We start from the raw sequence: 8,295 nt of genomic DNA, 5'->3' as shown, positions 1-8,295 counted from the left end.
TTTTTGTAAAAAAAAATGTTACAAAAGGCTTCTCTGAACGACACTTAAACGAAAGTTATATTAAACTGGCAAAGGGACCAGACAGATATGGCCATGTGCAGACGATATTCTGTTAGTGGGTAATCGTATTAGGTATAAAGTTCAAACCTGATTTAATTTTTGCGGTTGGTTAAACTGTAAGCAGAATAAATATATACATTTTATCTATAAAAAAATTAAACAAAATAAAATTTCCTACAAAATCCACCAAATTTTTACACGTCTATATGTTTTTTGATAGTATGGCCCCATGAGCCCCTTTTCGGATAAGACCAGGCGATTGCAAGGTTTTACTTTGGTTTCAGAGTGCTTTTCTATCCTGTTCTGAACCAACGATCCGACAAATCCGTATCCTGATGAGGGTTTAATAAAAAATGCGAAAAATATTTAAAAAAATAATTTTAAGGGTTTGCGGTAATTTCAAAATGGTAAAAATAATCTAGATATCTGTAGGCTACTCCGGAATAGAAGATTCAAAAATACGTAGAAGAAGAGATAATGATAATTGTTTAAGCGCGCACCATTTTAAAGATACGTTTTCGATTTGTTTTTCTAGTTAAAAAGTATCACACAACTTCAACGTGGGTTTTTAGAACGTACCCTTATTTTGACAAGATTTGGAAGGATTAATTATTCTTAAACTTATTTCGAATTCACATGGTCTAAAAATCGATTCTCTATTTAAGAAATGCCACAATTTCAGATCTTAATGTTTATAACAACTCCTGCAATAGTGAAAGTAATCACTTCCTACAGAATTGGCTGTTTTAAGCTAAGACGAAGGAAGAAGAGACCAAGAGATAATAAAGAAATTAAAATACCACAAAATAAACATATGCGCAATAGAGGATACAAAAAAGAGAGGCAAAGGACAGTAACACTCCAATCGGCAGAGACTGGAAAATGCCACTGAGTTGGCTCTGCAGCACTAAAAATCGTACGAACAAGCTGAATTTTGCTGAAAATATAAATTTTGGAACCCCAAAAAGATGCATAAAAATTTTCCACTCCTACACCTGGGCTTCCTCCTAAAACCTCCTTCGTAGGGGGAGGGAGAAACGGAAAACGTATATTTACTAAGAATTTGTACGCCATAGAAAAAAATATTTTAAACAAAAATGTAGTTCAGATAATTTTAAACAAAAATGTTTATAAACACTTTTACTGTAGAATAAACCGTTCTCTCAGAAACAACGCTTGAAGCAACCGGCGATTTGATTGAATGTCAATTACACGCCTGAAATCAATTTTTTAAATTAGGTTTGTATCAACTTCACGGTAAAAATTCGATGAGTTTTGATCAGATGGTCCTATCGACAAAAATCAAAATGCGTTTTAAAGGTAAAGAGCGCATCTTTCGTACTCATTTTTCCATTTTGTCGCAAATGAAGTCAGTTTCTATAATGCTGTTAAATAAATAAACCTTGCCCGATTTTTGCCATTTTTTACAAATCTCGCGAGATCAATAAAATTTATCACTTCTATTAATCGGTCGCTATGGAATTTTCACTATTAGTGCCTAATCTTTAAAACTAATAACATACAATTTCGATTTTAATTTTGGCCCACAAATATGAGGCACTTGACATATGCCTAAAGAACAATGAATTTAAACTTTACAAACATTACAAACATTACAAACTATCAATGTTTAAAACTCATTCTTTTTGATTGCACGCAAGTACGTTTTTTTAAAATCGCACAACTTCAGCTACAAATTCTATCTAATGCCGTCTTCGTGGCAGCATTTTCCTGACGTGAAATCGTTTGTAATGTGGACGTTTAAAGTCATCGGTTTTTAGGCACATTTCAAATGCCTCGTATTTGTTGCCAAAACTCAAAATAGAAGTTTTATGTTATTAGTTTTGAAGAGTAGACTCTAGTAAGGGAAATTTCATAGCGCCCAATCAATGGAAGTGATGAATTTTATTGATCTGATGAGAATTATTGCAAAAAATGTTAAAAATCGTGCAACGTTTATTTATTTAACAGCTTTGTAGAAACTGACTTTACGTGCAGCAAAATGCAAAAATTCCATACGAAATCTGCACTCTTCGACTTTAAAACCAATTTTAATTTTTGTGGATAGGAAACTCTGATCTCAAAAAATATCGAATTTTTAACATCGAGTTAACAAATTTTATACAACAAATTTTATGGAAAAAATGTATGTTTCCCTTCCCTATGATGGTTGTTTTAGGGGGAAGCCCAGGGTCGGAGTAGCAAATTTTTTTGTATTTTTTTTAAGGTCCCAAAATTTACATTCTCAGCAAAATTCAGCTTGTTTCTCTGATTTTTAAAGGTCAAATCTCTAACGACTGGGCTAATAAGGGCTGAGTGATTACCTCCAGGTGTGTAGTGGTGTCCCTAAAATAATAAATTGGCAGTTAGGAAATAAAAATAATATTAGCACCATCACGACATACACCGCTGAAACAAGACCAGAAACTGGCACAACAATAAGGTACCTGCAAAGAAATGAAATAAGAATACTAAAAAGAATAACAGGTAAGACACTTATGGACAGATCAAGAAGTAAATCAGAAAAACGGGCAGAATAGAAAAAGTAATTGAATAGGTGCAACTTCGAAAGGAAGAAGGGAATAGTTATATTAAAAGGATTATAAAAAGAACAGTTAGAATATCCTGAGATAGGTTACCAATTGGGAAAAGACGTATATGTTGACCTAGAAAGAGATAAACTAATAATATTCTAATAGAATAAAAGGTAGTGTTAAAGAAAAACAGATAATATGTTTAGATAAAAGAAGTAGAAGAGAGGTATTTAAACTTATGAATGACAATATGAATACGGTATCTATTATAATTATATTACATATGTTTAACGCCACATACAATACTGGTATTATTCCTCAAGAATGGCTGTTACCCATATTCATTCCAATACCAAAAACAGCTAATGCAATAGAATGCTCCGATAATCGATCAATCTTGTTAATAAGTGATTTGCTTAAGGTGTTTCTAAAAATTGTTCATAACGGTGTGTACAGAAAGTTACATTTAACTTGATATTATCGAGACACAGTTGGGATTCAGAAAAGGACTAGGCACTAGAGGAGCTCTGTTTGCTCCAAATGTTCTCACATAGCGATGTTTGAATGTCAATCAAGACACGTCTGTTTCATAGATTTCAAAAATGCTTTTGACAGGGTACATCATAATTTACTTACAAAGATTCTTGAGAGCAAAGGCATAGATTTATAAAGAAAATATTCCTGAATTTATACTGGAATCTGAAATAAAAGAATAAAGAAAGAAAAGAAAAAAGAAAGCAAATAAAAGAATGAAAGATAAAGTTTCAGACGTATTAAGAGTAACACGTGGAGTAAGACAGGGATGTATATTATCTCCCTTACTGTTTAACGTCTATAGTGAACACATTTGCCAAAAAGTTTTATCAAACGTAAATGTAATACTCGTCAACTGGGAAGTAATAAATACGATACGATATTGCAGACGATACTGTGCTGTTGGCAAGAACATCAGGAGAGCCTTCACCTTTTAATAGAGAATATATAGATTAATACCAAACAACTTTTCAAAATTCCAATTCACTATACAGGTATTACTATAATAACACCCCTATTCAAATAGTAAATAATTACAAATACCTGGAAGCTATGATAAACCAGAAAACTAATTAAAATATCGAGATCAAAAAGATGTATTGTCATTATTGTACGCCGTGGAGGCATGGACTCTCAAATAGAACAATATAAAAAGCATTGAGAGTTTCGAGATGTGGTGCTGTCGACGAATATTAAGAACAAGTTTGGTGGGCCGAGTCACAAATAAAGAAGTATTACGACGAATGGATAAAAGGCTTGAAATAATACTTACCATAAAAAGAGAACGTTGGGGACAAAATATTATGGGGGACATTCCTGCAAAATATAATGCAGGGAAAATATTGAAGGACGAAGGAATCCGGGCCGGAGAACTCAATGTTTGTATTTTGAGAACGATTTCCGACATGGAGATTAAAAAGTCAATAAACTTATTTTAACGTTCAATTGCGGCTTATTCCCATTAAAATAGTGATTACTTTAAAATGCCACAAGAAAATATCTTCAGAACAATACAAGATTTTATGTTGAACCTTATCAAATGCCTTTTCAAAATCTGCAAAACATAAATACATGTCCTAATTCATATCCATGTATCTCTGGTCCAGCACATTCAAGTCGAACAAACCATCTTTCATACCCATCCCATTTCTAAAGCCAAATTGTGTGTAACTAATGTCATATTCAAGAATTTTAACAATTCTGCTGTGTATTGTCAAAAATGTTTTAAGTGTGTGACTCATTATCTGAGCTGTGATCTGAGCAGGATATTGCATTTTACTTTTTGGTTATTGCCACAAAGGTCAGTATTGGTCATAAAAAGGTATTTTTTTGTTTGTTTTTTTATAAGCTATCAAATGAATAAGAATATCAATATAATCAATATTATTTCAAACAATTTTTACTTTTTACTTATACTATAGGATACTTCCAGGTCACACGAAGACTTGTCTGCGAATTTTTATAAAATTTGGAGAAAAAATTATAATTTTGCTTGAAGTACTTGAGTGATCCAGCTCATCGTTCATACATAATTAAAATACATAAAAACTAGTAAAGTAGGAAATTTTCGTATGATTTTATTGATTTTTAAAAGGTTATTATCTATTAGATAAAAATCTCCTGTTCTGCTTACATTAACAATTAATTTGTGGATTATGGAGTAATTTTAACTTATAAAACTTATTCACCTCTATAATATTTTTCGATACAATACATAGTTTTCGTATATTATAGCAACGAACTAAATGTACTATAACGATTTTTCATCTAATGATTAAAAAACAATGGGAACGACTTTTTAACAAACAAATCATACAAATGAAGTTTCAAAATGGTTTCTTGCTTAAAATGTTTCTTAAAAAAGTAACCCCATATCTCCTATAACCTTAATCGTCCCCACATTACATTAAATAGGTTTAATATTATTAATATTAATGAAATTTACTATTTTTTGGGGATAAGCCGAAATTTTTCTTTAAAATAAGTTTATTTTAAAGTTTGAATTTGCCCTTCGGAAATCAGATTCAAAATACAAAAAAATCGATTATCGAAATGGAAATCGAAATGTCAAAATAAACTTTACAAGAACTTTAAAACAATATTATTAATATTTACAAAATTTATTTCTCATACCTTCTAAAACGCTTATATCTTTTGCTCTTATATAAGCTAAAATTTATAATTTTGTTTTTTCAATATAAAATAATTTCTTCGTGTTTGTTCATGGACCTATTCAATCGTTTTTACAGATTCTGTTATCTCTTTCACTTTTAGACACTTTCACTTTTGGCTTGCTTTGTTCTCGTTCTAAACTATTTACCAATCTCTGTATTATAATGTGCAATTATTTATTTTTCATATGTATTCTGTTAGCTTTGTTTATTTTGAGTCATTCTGACCATATTTTTATTATTTGCTTCTTCAAAATCTAAATAAGTTATATTTGAGTTTAATAAACAACCTTCCATTTACTTATTTATTATATTTATATACTTCTCATTTACCAAAAATAAAATTAAAATATTGCTCAACAGTAGGTACACCATTCCCTATCTGCTTAATAAAAAAGCAAATAAATTTTGTCCCCATTTCATTCGCTAAATTTCCAATTGTATACAAAATAAAACCAGTTTGTCATTTCTGTTGAGAGGCAGAATTGGTGTTGGTCTTCGTTTCTTTTCGCCAGTAAAAGTGAAAGTCTTGCAAAACGTAGGTGTCTTTGTATTTCATTTCCAGTAACGGACTAGGTTTCAATGTTGAATCAATTTAAGGTTATCTTATTTTACATGCAAAAATAATTAAACTCGTATACGATAAGAGAATCTTGTTTACCTATAAAAGAAAAAGCTTAAGTAAACTATTTATAAGAATATATACTACATATTAAGAGCGATGTAGTATAAAAATAAAACTTATTTAGCTTTTAAATCTTTTTATGACTTAAGTCATAAATTTTATAGTTACTTGAAGTTTTAATTGTTTCAAAACTTATTTTCAAATAGTGATGACGACGAACGGCAGCTATTTAGATTTCCTTTGACATTAGTAAAAGCTGATATAAGTAAAGAGAAATAAGGAAATTTACAGCTAAATGTGGGCAAGATAAAAATAGTTACAACTAAACACAGATATTAAAATGTTTAAGATAAACAAATGATGATAATAATTCCGAATATATAATGTTTTTTGGTTGACTAGAATATTATTTTAATTTCTCTTTGTGTGATAGGATATCTTCTTCTTCTACTAGTGAAACTACAACCCTTTGCGGGTGTTGGTCTATTTAACAACATTCTTTCATTCTGTCCTGTAGGATACTTTCCTTCACGACTGCCTGATGTTCATAGTTTTAAGATCTTTCTCTACATCGTCTATCCACCTTTTAAGTGGCCTTCCTCTTATCCTATTTCGTTGGAGTTTCTACCTCTGGATTACTTTTACATCTTGATTATCTGTCAATCTTTGCAAATGGTCAAGCCAGTTTAGTCTTTGTGACTTTACAAACCTAACGATATCTACGCTCTGCAGCAATTCATCTAGCTCATAGTTCATTTTTATTTTCCACGAACCATCGGTACAATGGGTTGGTCCAAATATCTTTCTTAATATTCTGCGCTCAAATATTCTCAATTGATTGTCATTAGTGGTTGAAAGAATCCACGTTTTACATCTATATGTGACCACTGGTCTAATTACTGTTTTGTAGATTCGAAGTTTAGACTCACGATTCAGTAACTTACTTTTCATTAAGTCTTGTTATGAATAAAAGTTACAGCTAAGAATCCATGCTTGTATTTCATGACTGACGTTGTTGCTGTCACTTATTATTGAGCCTAGGTAGTGAAAGGTGTAGGCGTATTTGTAGGTATGGTTGTCTACCTTCAGATTCTTTTATAGTCGTAGTCTTCATATATCTTTTTTGCTTAATACCCTTCTATTGCGGCTTATTATGGCAGCATCATTCGCATATGCGCATATTTGAGTGAATCTTGTATTAATACAGTCATTTATATCTAGTTTCCTTACAATACTTCCAAAGTAAGATTAAAGTTAGTTATATTTCTTTATCTAGTCTATTGATTTGAGCTGAAGTATATTACATCTCTCTGCGTGACGCATAATATGGCCAAAATACTCCAGTTTACGATTTTTAACTATTCTGACCACTTCCTTACTTTTTTCCATTCGCTGCAAAACAACCTCGTTACGAACTCTATCTACTCAACTTATTCATTCGTAGAAGTCTCCGATATACCCAGATTTCAAAGGCTTTGAGTTTTCTTAAAAATATATCTGGTAAAGTCCAACCCTCGACACCGCAGAAAAGAATAGAAAACACATAACATCTCACTAATGTAATTTTCAGTCTCAAAGTAATATTTTTTCCACATAAGATTTTCTTAAAAAATATTGCTCTGGCCTTCTCTATACGTATTCTAATTGCTTTGCTCATGTCCCAGTTCTCAATTGAATTACAACCAAAATAAGTGATGTTACCAGTTCTGGTTGTATTGGTGTTTTACTGACAACCATCATCTTTGTCTTTGTGGTATTTAGCTATCGACCATATTCATTATACGTTGTGGTAATCCTATTAATCAGATATTAAAGTTCTTCCTAACTATTTACAATTAACACCGTGTCATCCGCTTCCCTTAAACTATCAATATTGATGCCATTAATTTTAAGTCCACATTGAACACTGTCCAATTATTTATTGAAAACGAACTCCGAATATATGTTAAATATCATTGGGGACAAAATGCAGCCCCGTCTTACTTATTTTCGTATTTAAAGCTCTTAAGAATTATTCTGGCCAATACTGATGTTTGCATGTTGATGTTGTCAGTAAAAATTTTTAATGATACGTAGGTCTTTGTCATCAATATCTACCTGCTGAAGAATGGCTATCATTTCGGTATGTTTTAATCGATCAAAGGCCTTCTCGAAGTCAATAAAACACATATAAACTAGATGGCCGACATCTCTGCATCTCTTTGCCGACATTTCTACCTAAGCGCATTCCTCCAAGTTTTTTTTGGTCTACCTCTCCTACTCTTTCCAAGAACCCGCTTATCAGCAATTCTTCTCCAAAGCTCTTTTATTTTTGCACTGGTGCCACCCCTAGACTCCCCCTCATATACCCATTCTTAATTTGATATTTTTT

General features: G+C 31.5%; 1 protein-coding gene across 1 annotated transcript in view; it reads right to left on the bottom strand.

The window, feature by feature from the left end:
• Window positions 1-8,295, bottom strand: part of Pdp1 (PAR bZIP family member Pdp1) — a 351,185-nt gene that overhangs the window by 232,875 nt on the left and 110,015 nt on the right. The gene's annotated exons all lie outside the window — the stretch shown is intronic.

Source organism: Diabrotica undecimpunctata, chromosome 8 (genome assembly GCF_040954645.1).
Source record: "Diabrotica undecimpunctata isolate CICGRU chromosome 8, icDiaUnde3, whole genome shotgun sequence".
In the NCBI taxonomy this organism is placed as follows: Eukaryota; Metazoa; Arthropoda; class Insecta; order Coleoptera; family Chrysomelidae; genus Diabrotica; species Diabrotica undecimpunctata.
This window is presented reverse-complemented; position numbering and strand designations above follow the sequence as displayed.